The 19,068-nt window shown below is 34.8% G+C and overlaps 1 protein-coding gene across 15 annotated transcripts in view; it reads left to right on the plus strand.

Moving 5' to 3' along the window:
- The window catches only part of SYT1 (synaptotagmin 1), a 588,627-nt gene that overhangs the window by 101,913 nt on the left and 467,646 nt on the right, over positions 1 to 19,068 (plus strand). For 14 of the 15 annotated variants that reach the window (XM_063593557.1, XM_055095933.1, XM_055095935.1 and 11 more), the window contains one exon: positions 17,345 to 17,477. The exons of the other annotated variant lie outside the window; for it this stretch is intronic. The gene's annotated coding sequence lies outside the window, so the exon portion shown is untranslated. The remainder of the gene's footprint in view (positions 1 to 17,344; positions 17,478 to 19,068) is intronic. 15 annotated transcript variants of the gene reach the window in all.

The raw sequence follows: 19,068 nt of genomic DNA on the forward strand, positions 1-19,068 counted from the left end.
ACACTTTTCTGACTCAATCTTTATCCCTAAGTTTCCCTTATCTTAAAGAAATGCCAAACAACAACAGCAACACCAACAACAAAACTGAGTTCCTTTAGCATGAATGAAACCATTTGGTGAGCTAAATGTAACAGACAAATGTTCGCACGTGCTTCCTGCTCTGGGACATCCCAGGCTCTTGAAGAGGACCAAGTTCAGAGCGGCACCATCAGTGTCATGTTATGAAGGGGGCTGCAGGATCCGCAGGTACCCAGGAAGGATTCTCACTTAAATCAATAGGGTTAGAGATGGCTTCTGGGAGATGTCACCTGGAATATGGAACAGTTTTGAAAATTTTCAAGTGAAAAAAACTTGACCTAGCTAAAAGTTTTAAAGAAGGACCTACCATGTTTTTTTCCTGTAGAACTAAAAATATTAGTTTATACTTGAATTGCAAGAATGTCTATTAGCCCAGTGGTCTGTGTTCACATGTTAGCACTTTGGAGCATATGGTAGAGGTGGAAAGCAATATAAAACTATCAGAATTGTTTTATATAGCCCAATATGGCTCTGTCATCCATTAATTTTCTAAAGTTTTCTTCAAAAACACATATATATTCATTCTACCTTTCTGAAGTAGTTTATTTCTGTACTCAAAATGCCCATTGTATTGAAGATTGAGTATTTTTTTGTTGCTGTTTCCTTAAGTTTGCTACTTCAAGCTTTATATTTTTTAAGAAATTTTTTTTTTAGAAAAAATTTCTCACTTTGTCATGCAGCCTGGAGTGCAGTAGTGTGATCACAGTTCACTGCAGCCTCCAACTCCTGGGATCACTTCCTACCTCAGCCTCCAGAGTAGCTGGGACTACAGGTATGCCCCACCTACCCACTGGCTAATTTTTTGAATTTGTATTTTGTGGAGACATAATCTTATTGTGTTGCCCAAGCTGGTCTTGAACTCCTGGCCCCAAGTGATCCTCCCACCTCAGCCTCCTAAACTGCTGGGACTACAGGTACCAGCCACTGTTCCCAGCACATTCCACACTTTAAATAGTTCTTACCCTCTTAAATTCTAGTGATGCAAGATTTCTGTGACCACGTTCCTATTGAACCAATTGGCTGCTTTCATGTCTTCATGAAAATTGATCATACCTTTTTGTCTTTGTAGAAGGAGAAGATTTTATCTTTGTAACTATGTCTCCTATAGTAGGTTGATATTTCCCTGGGTCGCAAGCAGTATGGCATATAAACATGAGAAGGTAGTTATAGAATACATTGCTTAACAATGAGCAATTCTTAGGCATTACTAATGACAACTTGAAACTATTTAGGCAGAAGGGCTCTTAGTACAGATAAAATGACCATCCTTCCAGAAGATATAAGCTGTATAATTGAACTGGAATAATTGTTGAACATGGTATCCTTTTCTTTTCTGCTTGATATGTCATATTTTGGCAAATGGACATAATCATTTACTAAGTAGCTGATATTATACTTTAGCAACTTCACAGTGACAACTTTTTGACTCATAAGTTACTAAGAACCAATCAAAGATAAAAGGTAATATTATAATATTCTTACAATTTTTTAATGTCACATAATTCTATGTAACTAAATTGTATTGGGACGAATGTATCGGATTATGTTGTTTGTTGTTTTATAGGTTTCTTCTCGTTTTTGTTTTCTTTTGTTGTTGTTTTGCTTTGTTTGGCTTGGTTTGGTTTGAGTTTAGGTTTGCTTACTTCAGTGTTTTGGACTGTGCTGACATAGAGAGTCTACACACAAGTTTGGGTCACTCAGCTAACTTAGCGAATTATCTCAATGAGGTTGGGTATATAATGGAGCAAACATACATATGAACTATCTAATATGATTGTTGCAAACGTTGAATAACTTAATACGAGGTAAAGTATTTTGACCACTGCTTGGTACGCAGTAATCATTCAATAGCATTCTTTTTTTTTTTTTTTTTTTGAGTCTTATAATTAATAATAGCATCACTTCGTGGGTCACGTACCTTTGCTTTTCTCTTGTGCAAACTTATCCTTTATAGCCTAATGATCAATAAATATTGGACATCAGTACTAGAAAACTATCTCAATGTTTATGACCTAATTACATCAACCAAGTGGGTAAATTTATAAAGAGATTGGACCAATTGAATAAGTATATATATGTGAGGTGTGTGCATTTCCATCTTGTGTGGTGGGGGAGAGAGAGAGGTTGGCCTGTGTGTATTCTCATTCGTAATCTCTATAGGATATTCTAAATCTGAGCTGTCATTTAAATTATGTTTTAATAATGTGGCTCATAGGTACAAGGAATTTGATTAATCAGAATTGGAAAGAAAAAATTGTGTAGCTTAACTTGTCCATCTTTGTTTCCCTGAAATCTACTCACCATGCCACAGCCAAAATGATGTTTCAAAAATTCAGGTCTGATCAAGTAGAATTGCCCACCCGGCTTAACAATTTTTAATGACTTCCTTTTTCATTTTATTGTGGTAAGAAGAGTTAACACAATATCTCTAGAATTAATTCATCTTCATAAACTGAAACTTCATACCAATTGAACAACTCCCCAGTTCCCCTTGCCCCTAGTCTCGGGCAACCACCATTCCATTTTTTGATTCTATGAGTTTGACTATTTTACCTGTCTCATAAATTAGAACCATGAAGTATTTGACCTTCTGTGACTGTCTTATTTCACTTAGTGTAATATCCTCAAGTGTCATTCGTGTCGTTGTATATTATAGGAATTCCTTCTCCTTGAATACTAAATAATATTCAATCGCATATATATATATGACATTTTCTTATCCATATATCTGTATTCTTAAAATATGTTTATCATAGGGAAAAACATCATGACATTGGTTTTTGCAATGATTTCATGAGTCTGAAAATAAAATTACGGGCAACAAAAGCAAAAATAGCAAATGTGACTACATTTAGCTAAAAAGTTTCTGCACAGTAAAGGAAACAATGGCGTGAAAAGACTACCTACAGAATGGGAGAAAATGTTTGCAAACCATAAATAATGATGGGTAAATTTTTAATGTAGGAACTCCTACAAATCAATAGCAAAAAAAACACACTGACAACCCAATTTAAAAATGGCCTAAATACCAGAACAGACATTTCTTTAAAGAAGACATACAGTTAGCCAGCAAATATATGAAAAGATGCTCAGCCTCACAAATCATTAGGAAAATGCAAATCAACACCAGAGATATCACCTCACACCTGTTAGGATGGCCACTAACAAAACAAAAACAAAACAAACAAAAAAACAGATGCTGGCAAGGTTGTGGAGAAATTGAAACCCTTATATGCTCTTGATGAAAATGGAAAAAGGGTTCAGCTGCTAAAAAAGCAAGAGGAGGCTTCTCAGACAATTAAAAGTAGTGCTATTATATGATTCAGTAATATCACTCCTGGGATTTGGTCAAAAGAATTAAATCAGGATACCAAAGAGACATTAGCACTCCCATATTCATAGCAGCAGTATTCACAATAGCAAGATGTGGAAATAACCTAAATGTCCATTGACAGATGAATACATTTTTTAAATGTAGTATATACATACAATGGACTACTGTTCCACTCTCACTTTGCTTTCTGTGCTTCAGCTGTCCCCGGCACATGCTCACTCATTTTGGAGGAATCTTTGGCATTCTGAATCATCCTCCTATAACACTTTCCCATCCAGGCCCCACCCAACTAATTTTTAATCATAATTTAGATCTCAACACAAAGGCTGGCACAAAGGTAAGTCCCAAAAATATATGTAGGATGAATGAAAAAAAGATGAATGAATAATTAATTGAATGTGTATTTTCTCAGAGGCTCTGGAATAAAGTATAATTTGAAAAGTTTTCATTAGTAGTTTTTCCTCTATTTGAGTTAGTTTTATATTAGAATTATGTCAAAACCCAACTTAAAGCTTCCCTTTCTTATATTTCATAATCATGTATCTGAATGTTTAAGATTCTTAGCAGGGTAACAGAGAAAAGAAATCCTTTATGTGCTACTATTTTCTTTTAAAATTTAGGGTTACTGCATTAAGCAGGGGAGGATAATACATACTCTCTTTAGAATTTTGGATGATTTGAGATAAGGCCCAAAACTTAGCTCACTGAAAATGGAATTACTGCACATATCAAAACTACACTGAATGGTCACAATTGAAATAGTGAATATGCTGCATATGGCATAAACTATTTTACTATTTGTGCTCTAAAGGTATTATAAAACTGTAGTCCTACAAAGATACTAAAGTTTAAAAATCTTAAAGTAAAAGAATTCCTGTAAGTGTTATGACCTTAATCCCCTGCAACTGTCTCAGTCTCCTCTCACAGCAGTCTTGGTTGTTTAGAGTGAGTAACTGAGACAAAAATAATTCTTTTGAAAGAAAAAACATTTGAGCCCCAAATGCTGATAACTTTTCTTCTCCTCTTAGAAGAGCAAAAAGAAAGAAAGATACAACCTCTGCACTTTACTTTTATATATAACAAGGTTGTTGTGGTCAAATAAATGTGAACAGTTTAGAATTCTATAAAATTGTAAAATACTGATGTAAATAATAATATTTTATTATTAACTATTATTAATGCAAATATATTCTGATATGCCACTGAGGAAAGTGATACATTTTATGCACACTAAATAAAAATAGGCCCAATCTGACAATGAGAAATTATTCCTAATCTTATTTCTAAGCTTTGTAAAATTTGTAAATTTAAATGATTCAAAATTTTATATTCACTTTAATCTTCCTCTATTTGTTAGTTCCTCACCATATTGGAAATCAATATTTGTTGTCTGATATATTTCTTAAATAATACGAATTAAATATTGTGAGATGTTTTAGGCCTTTAAGAGATATCATTTTTCCTTTTCAGTTTATGAAAATGCTAGTTGCCATTTTATATGTACAGATTAGGCAGCTACTATGAGCATAGAACAATAATACTAAGCAAGTGATGCACAACCTCTGCTCTCCTGGAGCATATAGTCTATAATCCTCTGTTTCCAGCTTCCTACTGAATATTTGTGCTTGATTTTCCTATTGGCATTTCAAATATATGATATTTAAGTTCAAATCAAATACATGTGTTCCCCTCAAATCTACATCTAGTGCTAATACTTACAATCTTTACAATCATAACCTAGTAAATCAGATATCACTTTAACTAGTCTTTGAGGGAAACCACTTTTTGAGAGTTTTCACAGGTGAGAAACAGGAGGCTGAATGGGGCTCAGCCACTTGCCAACAATCACATAGTTAATAAGTCCCAGAGCTGACACTTGAGCCAAGATCGGTCTCCAGGCCCCATTACCATCATGTGATACTCTCTCATCAAAGATCTCATGTTGCATGGAACCTAGTAAATCATCAAAAATATTCTGGAATAGGCTTGGTGCAGTGGCTCACACCTGTAATCCCAGCACTTTGGGAGGCTGAGGTGGGTGGATCACGAGGTCAGGAGTTCAAGACCAGCCTGACCAAGATGGTGAAACCCCGTCTCTACTAAAAATTCAAAAATTAGCTGGGCACGGTGGCAGGCGCCTGTAATCTCAGCTACTCAGGAGGCTGAGGCAGGAGAATCGTTTGAACCCGGGCGGCAAAGATTGCAGTGAGCTGAGACCACGCCACTGCATTCTAGCTTGGGTGATAGAATGAGACTCTGTCTCAAAAAAAAAAAATTATTGAATAAATGAATATAATTGACTTTTATTAATTCATAGTTCACTTTTTTTACTATATCTATTTTCTGTTTTGTTGACAAGGTAGTGGGAAGGGACCAACATTTGCTGAACATTAAACATTTACATTTATTTGTAATCATTTATTCGTTTGTTTATTTTTTGTATTATTTATTTATTGTATTTATTTGTTATTATTTGAATCGTTTATTTGTCATATATCATCCCATTTTATCCTCTTAACTCTAAGATTGGTACCCTTATCATCATTTTAAAGAAGTGAAAACCCAAGAAATTGAAAAATTTTCTCTAGGCCAGTGTGTGTTAAAGTCACACACTGACTTCAGACAGACAATTACAAGTCTGCCTAATTCTAATGACTTAAATCTACTACACCATCTTGCTGATCCATTTTGCCTAGCAAACTATAGAGAGTAGTTTCCTTCTTCACATTTTTAGCATTTCAAAAGATGTATGGCAAACATTTCTGCCATATTACTTATATCAGGTAAGTCAGAATAAAAAAGTTGATGAGGTGTCACCTATTTACTTACAGTGCCTCAGCCTGAACCCAGGAGCATGATTCAAAAATTCAGGCTTGTGTGTTAATTTCCCACTACATCCTTTTGATATGATGTTGGAGAAAGCACTTATTCCTTCTGTATCCTACAGATACATATAAAGCATACCAAAAAGTTAATATTCATAAAAGCATTTTCTTGCCAAAAATAGACAAATTTAAGAGAAATCATTGTTGATTTCTGAGTTACATGTAAAGTCAATATATGCTGCTAAACTCTCTTTAACTTTTCCAGTATGTTACAGTTTTTAACAATCTGTTGTTCAAAAACTAAATACCAGAGGTATATAAAATATTACATAATATTTGAGCATAAACTGTTGAAGGCAACAGCATAATTTTATTTCCTTATGTCATAATAGAGCATCGCATCTCAGTCAGCCTACCCCAATGATGACATATTTTCTGAATTGTTTTTACCCACACATCTTATGCTCAATTTAACAAATATTTATTAAGTGCACAGTTGGCAAGGTGACACTATGGAGGAGATGAAAAAGACTAAAGTATCATTTGTGCCCTTGAGGAATTAATAATCTGATGGCAAAAGCTGACATGTATACAATCAACTGTAGTATTTGAAAGGATAAAGTAAGTCCTTTAATAGCAATATAAACTGCTCTGCTAGTATTGAGAGAGCAAGGCTAGAGGGCAGAGCAATGTGAAGCTTGGATTGAAGTGGCAGGATATTAAAGGCAAGACATCAGTTATGAAGCTAAAGCACATATAGGCAATAACATGATAACAGCCTGAATTAGTCAGTGGACTGATAGAATAGAAGGAAAAGGAATACCAGGGGCATTTCACTGGAAGAATCAATAGTATGTGACAATCAGATGTGAGAGTGGAAATTAGGAGGAGTCAAAGATGAATTCAAGTTTTCTTATCAGATACTGGGCTAGGAAACACAAAATTAGAAAGCTGTGGGAGAAGCATATGACATTTCATTTGAGGTTTGTGGGTTTAATATACCAGCAAGCCATCTATGAGCAGATAGCCATCAGTGGGAAATTTGAGTCTACAGTACAGTAAAGAGACCAGCAGCAAAGATATACAGCATAGCAGTAATTGGAGTACATAGAAGATTATAGAAATAGGAAAGTGCTGAGGATAAAAACTTGGGGGAAATTAAACACAGATATGATAAAGGAAGAGTAAGCAGAAAAATACACCGAAGTAGAACACAAAACTAGAAAAAACAAAATGTGTGTGCATTGACACGGAACCAAAATTTTGAAACAAAGAGTGAAAAGAAGCTCAACAATATTAACAATGTAGAGGAGTTCGGAATTGAGAATGAGGTATGGGATTTGACAACCAGGACTTTTGTGATGACTTTAGTAGGATGGAATGGGGAACCTAGATTACTAAAGATTACGTATCTATATATGGAAGTAAATGCATAAAAATTTACTATGAAAATTTAATTGTAAATAGGAGAAAGAGGAGTATATGATTAAATAGGATGCAATGTGGAATTAATATTTTGACTCAGTGTGGAGAAAATTGAACATACTTGTGAACCAGTAGGGAACAGAAATAGAGAAAAATGTAGCAAGAATTCTTAACCGAAAGTCACGGATTAGGAGTCTATTAGGTTGTTTTTGATCTCCTGCAAGCCTAGGCAATATATTGAATGTACATGTAGTTTTATTGGAAGAGTCATCACATTCTCATAAAGATTCATACACCCCTCTAGCCCCCACCACCCTCAAAAGGAAACTTTGGAATCTCTGAAATATGTAGACAGAGTATTTTATGAGCAATGCCCAAGGGAACAAGATGAAATGCATTTGAGAGGATGTATATTCTACACTATTTCATTGAAAGTTCATCTGTGAATTTCAAGTGTTCCCTGTAAATTTAAAACACATTTAAAAGGAGTAACTCATATCTCTTAATTTACTCTGAATCTTGAGAAGAAAATAGATCTAAAAGGATCTCCACTGTATTCATTTGTTCAACAAATGATTGTTGAACACTTCCCAATCTGGGGCATGCATAGTGCAGAGTGTACTTCAACAATTAAGCAGGATACCTAATTAACCCAGACTTTAGAGGGACCATGCCAGAGTAGGGTTCAGTAATATTTTAGCAGACATAATATCTAAGCTCAGGCATGAAAAATCCATTCACTCAACAAATATTTATATGGTGCTCATATAGGCCAGATACTATCCAAGATGCTGGTATCATGTGTGTGAATAAGACAAAGTGCCTGCCCTCATGCATTGTATGAAAGAGAGAAAATAAACAAATGAACAAGTAAACAAATTCTATAATCATGTAGTGATAAGTGTTATAAAGAAAATATATATGCAGTGACCCTTCTGTATCCACAGGTTCAACATCCTTGGATTCAACCAATCATAGATCAAAAATATATTTTTTAGAATTTGAACATGTAGAGACTTTTTCATGTTCTATTTCCTGAACAAGAGACTATAACAACTATTTACATGGCATTTACATTGTATTAGGTATTATAAGTAATCTAGAGATAAAGTATACTGAAAGATGTACGTAGGTTATATTCAAATACTACAACATTTTGTATCAGGGTCTTGAATAGCCAAAGATTTTAGTATTTACAGGAGGTCCTGGGACCAATCCCCAATAGATACTGAGGAATGACTGAATAAGATAAAGGTACAATGGCAATGGAAGACTTCCCTACAAAGGTGACATTCAGAAAAAGACTGCAATAAATAAAAGAATAAGCCAGGTTAACATCCAGAGGAGGTGGAGGGAAGAGCAAATGCAAAGCCCTGGGTAAAAACATATCTTGGTTGGGCTTCAGGAATGACCAATGTGGCAAGAGCAGTTTGAGGAGGACAGAGAATGGTAGATAAGGCCAGCAGAGCCATTATGGGCCATGGCAGGGGATCAGGATAGGAATAAGTCAACTTGGGATTGGAAGGAGTAGCTTGGATTGGAAGGAGTAGCATGACTTATTCCAGAAGTTTGATTTGACTGTGATATAATGAGGGGAGTGTGGTGAGATGAAGTAGGAGAAGTCAGCAGGACCCAGGAAATAAAGGGCATTATAAACGTACGTTATCATCAGAGCAAAGGTGAGCCACTGAAGATTTTAAATGGGGAGGTGACATGCTTTATCAGTCTTGCATTTTGAGTATTGCATTTTCACTGGATACATTATAGAAAATGCCTTGGCAGATGATCAAGATTGTCTTCAAGGATAAAATTTACAAGTAAAGGCCCAGGATTCGATGTCTATTGCTCTTTCTACTAGTACTTTCTTTCCTAATAATGGGAATGATTATGTACTCAAGTATATTAGGAAAATTAATCTGAAACTGGTGTTTCAGATGAAGGGGAAGTAGAAGATTATTCCAGAGTTTGTTACAGTATCTAAGTATAAAGTGGTAAAGATCTCAGTCAGTCCACTCAATGTATTAATGATGGAAATTGAGAGAAAAAGGTGAGTTGCTGCTAGAGTAATAGAAGAAAGAATTGATAGACTTGTGCCTGATTACAGAAAGAAAGGAAAAAAGCAAAGATGACCTCATGTGGTATTAATGACTAAAGACATTGTTATTTGTATTTGTGGGCCTAGCCCATTGCAAACCTCCAATAAACCCTACTTAAAGTGAATAAATGAACACAGGACCAAGTGAGAAAGAAAGAAAGCAAGGTTATGGGAACTGGTTTTAGTTTTAGGCATCTTATATTTGAATAGAATGGGTAAAGACAGTTGCCTAAATTTTAAAAGGTTATCAGTATATTAGTTTCATTTTACATCCTGGACTAACTCAGTAGTATTATAAACATGAGTCAGTTTAGCTAGGTGCACCTATGTTTCAGCAATACACAGAAAAAAAATAAGACAGAGACATGTTTAAGAGCAAGGTCTTGAAGCGTGATAGCCAGGGTTCAAATCTCAGCTCAACTTCCTGTTAGTGTGACCTTGAGAAAAGTATGTAATTGTTATATTCCTATTATCTTCTTCAGAGGATAGCAAAGATGTGATAAATAATCTGCTACCACTAGCCTTTAGCACATACACTATAAATCAGGTTTGCAGATCAAAGATATCACTGAGTAACTTAATTACCCAAGATTCTCAACCAAGAAATAAACCCAATATGGCTTATTATGAGCTACACATTTTAATTGGATTAATTACCCAATCCTCATAACAGCAATGTTGGAGATTTACTATTATACCCATTGTTTTTGTTTGTTTTCTAGATGATGAAATCAAGAATTATAGCTAGGTAGGTGGATCACCTGAGGTCAAGAGCTCAAGACCAGCCTGGCCAACATGGTGAAACTCCATCTCTAATAAAATAAAATAAAAAAAAATACAAAAAGTTAGCAGGGTGTGATGATGCATGCCTGTGATCCTAGCTACTCGGGAGGCTGAGGCAGGAGAATTGCTTGAACCCAGGTGGTGGAGGTTGCAGTGAGTTGAGATTGCACCACTGCACTCCAGCCTGGGCAACAGAGTGAGACTATGTCACTGTTCAATAGATCATGTGAGTTAAAAATTTTCTCTCATGATAACTACTTTCAGCAAATCTCTAGACTAGATTCCTTTCTTAACCAAATTTATCTTATAAAGATGTCCAAACTTCTTTTGAATAATTTAAAAATAAAATTTGAAAAATAAATTTACAAAAGATAAAAGAAATACATTCATCTGTCCTCACTAACGAAGGACTAGAGAAAGTGAAGGCAATTCAGTTGAACAAAAACAGGTTGTTAAAATTCACAGCATAGTCTGTGTTGAGATTTTAGAAATAATAAAAAAAAGAGTAGATGCATTGTTCCATGGATTAAATCAGACAAGAGAGCTAAGCTTTTCAATTCACTTTTCTGAACAATTCACAAAGAAAAATTATATAAAGTTTCTTGTGTCTTTCATTTCACACTGAATAATATGGTAAACAATTTTTCCTAACATTTTTGATAAGAAAACAAACAAATTTTACTTTTAATAATGAAGCTAAAACGTGTATTTCTACGTATTTTGTACTATTTTAACTTTGTGATTCTAGAGGCAAATAAAGTCTTATGATGTCTTGACTTGGACTATATAGTATAGCAGAGGCAATGTATAATGAAAAGGGCACTTTTCACTGACTAGACTGAGAATCAATAGATATGAATGATACTTCAACTATACTACTAATACGCTGTGAGACTTTGGGCAAGGAAATTCAATTTCTGAACACTGTTTTCAAGGAAGGGAATCATTGACCCCTTTTAAGAGTCTGGTGAAAATGCATAAACATGTATAATTTTACAAAATATTTCAGGAGGTTTGCAGACTTCTAGGAATTAAAGTTCCTATTAATAGGTAATTAAATGAAGAAATACATAATCCTAATGTCTGTTTTACATTCTGTTTCTAATACAATTTGTAATCATTTAATTATAAATGATTTCTTAAACTAAGAACAAACAATTGAACAGTGTAGGTGAAAGTCTCGCTCTTCTATTTTCTCCCCCATTTGCTGCCTTTGACCTTTTAAACTAAGATTCTTCTTATGTAAATACCATGTAAGATATCTTGCCACAAATAATATTTCAGTGTAATTATTCCTTAAATATTCATGTCTCAGGTAATTAGCTGATATATCATCTGTGATTTGCTTATACGTAAGGTCAAAAACCTAAGGTAATGCATCATAAACTAATCATTTATATTTTCTTTGCCAAGGTTCACTGAATCTTTTAACGTACATTGACTACGATAAAGTTAATTTTCCATATTAAAGTAATATTCAAATTAGACTTTTAAAAATTATACTATGGGAAAAAACGAACACACGTAAGTTAAAATTAAGGGTGCCATAAGCAAATAACTTGGCAGCTTTTCTCAGCAAAAAAAAAAAATATATATATATTTATGAGGCACATTTCTCTAAATTATTTAAGTTGGTGTATTAAACCAATTTATATCTAATCCAGTGAAATTTATGGCACATATGTTCATTAGGAGAAAATAATTGATAAATTAAGAAACACTTCACTGTGAAAAATCTATTAATATTCCTAACTCATTCGATTTTTTTTCTTTCACCTTTGAGTTTTTATGAACTTATTTCTATGCCATAACAATATAATATAGATAAGTATAAAATACATACATTTGGCTTAAGTTATATCCCCACCAGTCTCCCTATCAAATAAAGGGTGCCAGACAGTCTGCTATCTGCATTTATTTCTAAACTGACAATAACTAAAGGATTCAGAATTTTATGTAAACATCAAGACAATGGGCTTAAAATAATTGAATCTTACTCTACAATAATCGAACTTAAAGTCTCAGAGAAATATGTTAGTTAAGACAAATGTATTTTGCTTTCCCATTAGCCTCTTTACCTTCTATTTTTCATCAATTTGTTTTGCCCAATCGGGTTTTATTTACACCTTTTTAATAAACTACAACATCTCTAACAACTGTTTCTTTTAAATTTATTTTTTAATTCACAGGAAAAATGATATGTATTTACATGCACAACATGATGTTTTGAAGTCTATGTACATTGTGAAATGACTAACACTAGCTAATTAACATATGCATTACCTCAAATAATTACTATTTTTGTGGTAAGAACACTTTACATCCACTCTTAGTATTTTTATGACTACCTCATATTATTAACTATACTCACCATGTTGTACAGTAGATCTCCTGAACTTATTCCTTCTAACTGAAATTTTGTTTCTTTTGGTCAACATCTCCCCAGCCCAACATCTAACCACCCCAGGCCTTGATAACCGCCATTCTATGGAGGCTTCTCAAGAAATTAGAAATAAAACTACCATATCATCCAGCAAGCCCATTACTGGGTATATATCCAAAGGAAATGAAACCAGAATGTCAAAGGGGTATCGCCATTCCACTACATATTGCAGTATTAATCACAGTAGCCAATGAATGTTTTTAATGACAAACAACCAGGAACACATTTTATTAATCTAATGTGCTCCAACTTACTACACAGGTTGACCTTGCATAAAAGTAACTTTACAAGAATATTAGCACTAAATAATTCCTAACATCTTGGAGACAATTTTCAAAATAATGCGTTTGTTTACTCATTCAAGGTGTATTTACTGAGCTACCACTGTTATATGCCAAGTGATGTTCTAGGTCCTAGACATGTAGCAAAAACCAAACTGAAAAAAAATTAACTCTTGTAGATTTTCAAAGCAACTATAGCAGCAAGAGGAAGAGACGAACACCAAAAAAAAATATATATATATATATATATATATATATATATATATATATGCAGTCATGTCTTACTTAGTGACAGGGATATGTTGTGAGAAATGCATCATTAGGCATTTTGTCATTGGGTGAACATCATAGAGTGTACTTACACAAACCTAGATGATATAAGCTAACTATATACATAGGCTAGATGGTATAGCCTATTGCTCCTAAGCTCAAAACCAGTACAACATGTTACTTCAATGAACACTGTAGACAGTTGTAACACAATGGTAAGTATTTGTGTACTGAAACATAGTACAGTAAAAATATGGTATTATAAGCTTATGAGACCATCATCTTAAATGCAATTCATCATTAACTGAAATTTTATTATTTGGTGCATACCTATATTGGATAATGATAAGTGCTATGAAGAAAAATATAGCATTACTTATAAATTAAGAAAACAGATCAATCTACTAAACATCAGGTCTTCCGAAAATTATTATTATTATTTTATTTTTATTTATTTATTTATTTTGTGACGGAGTCTTGCTCTGTCGCCCAGGCTGGAGTGCAGTGGTACGATCTCAGCTCACTGCAAGCTCCGCCTCCCGGGTTCACGCCGTTCTCCTGCCTCAGCCTCCCAAGTAGCTGGGACTACAGGCACCCGCCACCATGCCCGGCTAATTTTTTGCGTTTTTAGTAGAGACAGGTTTTCACCATGTTAGCCAGGATGGTCTCGATCTCCTGACCTCGTGATCCGACCGCCTCAGCCTCCCAAAGTGCTCGCATTACAGGCGTAAGCCACCGCCCCCGGCCCTGAAAATTATTTTTTAAACCAATATAATAGTTATTCCTGAGAATAGGTACAAGAATTTTTTTAATCATGATAAATCTCATCTCCTACCCCTCTTCATTCCTGCCTCCACCTCAATCCATTCTTCAAAGAGCAACTAAAGAAATTAGATCCTCTAGAGGCTTCTCGTGATCCTCCTCGCATAGACCCTTCAGCACAAACTCACCCATGCCCGCCTCCAGCTTCATCATCCTCCGTGTTTCTCTAAACTCACTATATTCAAGCCATAGTAACTTTTTATTTTTTTAAGTCTGTCAAACTTTTAATGCTCCTTCCTGCCTTGGGTCTTCACACATATATTGTTCCCACGTTGGGCCCACCCCCACCTCCCTGATCCCACCCCACCCCCAAACCCGACTAACTCCTGGTCACTTTTTAATACCGAAGTGTGATTTCTGCATGGAAGCCAATTCTCCATGAGGTTCCCCTGTTTTCACTCTTCAAGGGTCTTTACCTATCCTTTGGGAACTTACTACTATTTAAATTATGTAAACACTTATGTTATACTCTGTATATTTATCAAATACCCCTCCTCAGATTGCAACTTCTGCAGGACGAGTTCAGAGAAGGGGTGGAGGCAGTTGTTTCTCTCCTTGGCCAGTGTACTTTCACTGCTTTGCACCCTGCCTGGCATAGACTAGGCATTTAGAAAATTGTTCCTGAGAGAATTAAAGAATAAATTTCATAAAAAATGTCTTCAGTTTACAACATGTAGTTTTATGCAACACTTGGCAAAGTGGGTTCTGGTGGGAGCTGGTAATATCCTTTAAATCATGGGACTGAGCAAATGATTCTAGTTGAATCTGTGTTATTTAATCTGTGTTTTTAAATCTGTGAGGCTCTTGCCCCAGACTCTACTTGAAATCTGCTGTGCTTGCTTGTAAGCTCATAATCCCAATGACAGATGGTTTTTAATCTTTGCTATTTGGCTTCTAGAATGGGTATGTATTACTAACTCATGTATTTTCTCTAACATGTAGAATCTGATTCTGGTGGCCATTCCCTCTGAGGAATAAGATACTTTCTGGGACTTGTAGCCATGGAGGAAAGGTTTAAAACACTTTCAGAGAGTTGAGGGGAAGCCACTTTATGCTTGGAATCATTGTTGAAAAAAATTCAATTATGAAAAATCACAAATGGGTAAAACCATTAAATAATCCCAGATAGCAGTAGCTCAAGGCATTATTGTTTAATCATCTCATGCTCAATATTCTAAAGGATACACACATACACAGCAAACAAACAGTGTTGGTGATGTTTTCTGTGTTTTTTAGAGTGAGAAATTAGAATTATTTTTGAGGACTGGAAGAATCTTTCCTCACTAACTAGCATATCCCAAATTTACACCATGACACTTACCAATTTATAAAAATATTTTATTTTATTTCCATATATGTCGCCCTAACTTCTTTAGAGGCATGAACCTATCTTTTCTCTTTTTTATTCCCAAGGACTGACCAAAAAGAAGAAAAAAAAGTTTAAAATAGGCAATTAATATTCATTAAATAAATCACAGATAGTAAAGAAGTATTAAAAGCAGCCTGAGCTGGAGTCAACTATTTCTTGTCTGTATCAGCCAGGCAAAATGTTGCTCAGAAGCCACTCAGGGAATAAAACTCTCTTGTGAAGAATCTGTTCCTTTAAACTAAGGACTTACGTTTTCCCAAACCCTGTAAATTCCCATGTTTTTCTATATGGATTTATGCCAGAATGATTCCAATCCACTGGTTGGCGAAGAGAATGGTTTAATAACTGCAGGGGAAATGTAAAATTCTATTCAGAATATAATGAAAGCTGTAGGGGATTATGTATTCATTTACCTTGTAGTAGGAAAACTCAAATCTTCAAATAACAGAGTGTTGCCATGTCAGCTTCCTCTGGAGAGTTGAAAACTAAACTGTAAAGACAGTAGAATGATGTGATTTGTATTGGAGTCACTGGAATCGACAAAACCTAAAATTTTTTTATAATTTATTTATTTCAATTAACAAATGACTAATTTTATAAACTAGTGGTATACAATATGATTTTAATGTATGCTCTACTATGCAAAGCCTCAATTCTTAATTGGTCTACAGGATTCAGCTGATAACGTGAATTCTGTCTACCTGCGTTTTTATATTTGTGAAAGAATTATGCTACTTTATAACTCAGTTTTTTAGAGTTTCCATATTCTAAAATTATTACTTTCAACCATCAAATATAAGATAGTAGAAATATGGGGCAAAATTTTTTGCAGTTTTATATCAAAAAAGTAGATGAATGCAATAGGGAGTGCATTAAAGAGAACAGAAAAAATTTTTAAAAGAAAGAATGGGGAAAAAAGAAGAGAAAAAAATGTAAAAGAAAGGCGAGAGGAAGGGAACCCGAAAGGGCAAAGAAAGTGAGGAAGGAAGGGAATGTTGAAGTATTTGATAGAGCTTCCCTACCACCCAGATGCTTTAGTAGTGCAGTATTTCAAAGTTCTTCCTAGGTAAATAGCAATGTCTTTCCTTTTTATTAGCACTGCTGCAGCTGCTGTTGCTCACAAAGAGATTCACAAATCAAAATAGACTCAGTTAGCTTTTCAATAATTCTGAAAAGGTAGGAGAACATTGCCAGAAAAGGATAGCACTCCAGTATCCTAACATAGAGTCTTGTTAGCAAAATAAAGTGTGAATCGCTTAGATAATTCCCTGCTGTTGGTAATTCCACTGGGTGTCTTCTGTGGCAGCACAGGCTACTTCTCCTCTATAGACCAATGCCATTGAACAGAAGATGTCAGAATAATATGAAAAAGTTGCTCTTTTGAAATGTTTATTCTTCTAGATTTTTAAAAAATGTCAGCATGATTCATACCTATTGGTTCTTAGCCTGGAGCACCCAGCACAACCAGGAATTGAGGAAGCTAGAGCAGGATGTGAATAATGAATGGGCTGCATAAGCAGAAGTCTATACCCAGTCAATAAGCAGAAGTCTATACCCAGTCAATGTGCAGAGTTGCAGGCTAGCATTTTCACAGATTCTATTATTCTCTCTCTCTCAAGGGAAAACGGGAAAACTAGCAAGAGCTAGCAAGAACTAGCAAGAGCTTGAACAAACGCCTGGACTCAGATTGGAAGACTGCTCATTTGTCTACTGCCTCATTCCTGGAAATTGCACTGGAACTGTCTGATTAAGGTATTTGGAAAAAACAAATTTTTGACACATTTTGTTGATGATCAACCTCCTTTATCCATCCATATCTTTTTATATGTGGCGGCGGGGCCGGCAGAGGGAAGGGTAGTATTTGTGCTGAAGATTGAAGAACTGTATCTCTTTAAAAATTTTTGTGATATTAAGGGGAAATTAGTGTTTGACACATATTCTGAAATTATTACTATTATTAATGTTTTTGAAATGCTGTTTTCGTTGGTGGGGCACTGGCTCCTTGTATAACATGTTTGCTTTCTCCCACTGTCATTTTGTACTCTATCAAATCCAAAGTTGTCATGGTTCATTATCTGTAGATGATCTTGAGCAGTCTTGCATTCTAAAAGAATATGCCATGGCATCTGCCTCTGTGCTTTTGTGGCCTGCTGCACAGATGATATTTTAGCACGAGTATTGGGTGAGGGGTTAGAGGGGAGAGCAGAATTTGTCTCAGACTGATGTTTCCTTGTACCATGCTGTGTCTCATTCTTTCATATATGGCTAATTCAACAGTGAAGTACATATATCACACTGTGACTATTACATATGTTAGAGTACATAATTTGGGTTGTAAAGTATCTGTTTGAATGTCTTAACTAATGAATTCCATCAAATTCAATTACCATTCTTCATTAACCAATCAAATTACTCCTTTGGTCTAAGTCATTTCTAACACACTTTTATTAGGCATTCACACAATTCTATGAAGTAAACGTGAGGTGATTAGATTATCTCATGATCTTTATTTGGAGTCCCATGCTACAGAAGTTTGGATTTCTAAAGAATAGCCTTTCACATTACTTCCACTGTATACAGGAGAAATAGTGTTACAGTGTGAAGCTCTGTCTTTAAGACTCTGTTTTACTACTTCTATCTTAGACTTTCTTTTCCCTGAGGAAGTTTGCTACAGTGGATCGCCAATACAAAAATACATAGAAATACACCAACTATATATTCCTATAAAATTAACCTATTTATTAAGTAGATGTACCTATACGCTTATGCAATACTGGATCATAATATTTTTCACCTTTTAGGAATAAATTATTTCAGTACTAGAACTTTCTCCTATCTCTTGCAGTAAGATACCACAGTGTAGGATCACAGTTGTTATTGTTGAAACACTTTTTTCAAATTATCATTTCTTTACATGGATTTCTTTTTAAACAAAGTGGTTCTGGAAATGCATATACCCAGTATTGATAGTACTTCAGTTTTCTAGGAAATAATTGCCACAGTACTAATTTACATTGGATATTTTAATCATTTTACAATGAAGGGCAGGTGCCTAATGTCCTTGCAGTATGATTCTTACCATACAGATCTTAAAATATTTCCATTTTGTTCTCTTCTACATTAATGTCTTTTAGGAACATTTTCATCTTCTTTCCTACAACTATTTTGAGAAACATCTCAAAATGTGGTCTAAAGCCAACCTACAAAAATACATGTTCTGAGTTCCATGCCAGACTTAAGTCAGAATCTTTGGGAGTAGGCCCTAGGACCAGCATTTAAAATATACGTATTAGGTGATTATAATGTACTCCAAAGTGAAATAACCACTGCTCTACAAAATGAG

This window comes from Pan paniscus, chromosome 10 (assembly GCF_029289425.2).
Source record: "Pan paniscus chromosome 10, NHGRI_mPanPan1-v2.0_pri, whole genome shotgun sequence".
Taxonomy (NCBI): Eukaryota; Metazoa; Chordata; class Mammalia; order Primates; family Hominidae; genus Pan; species Pan paniscus.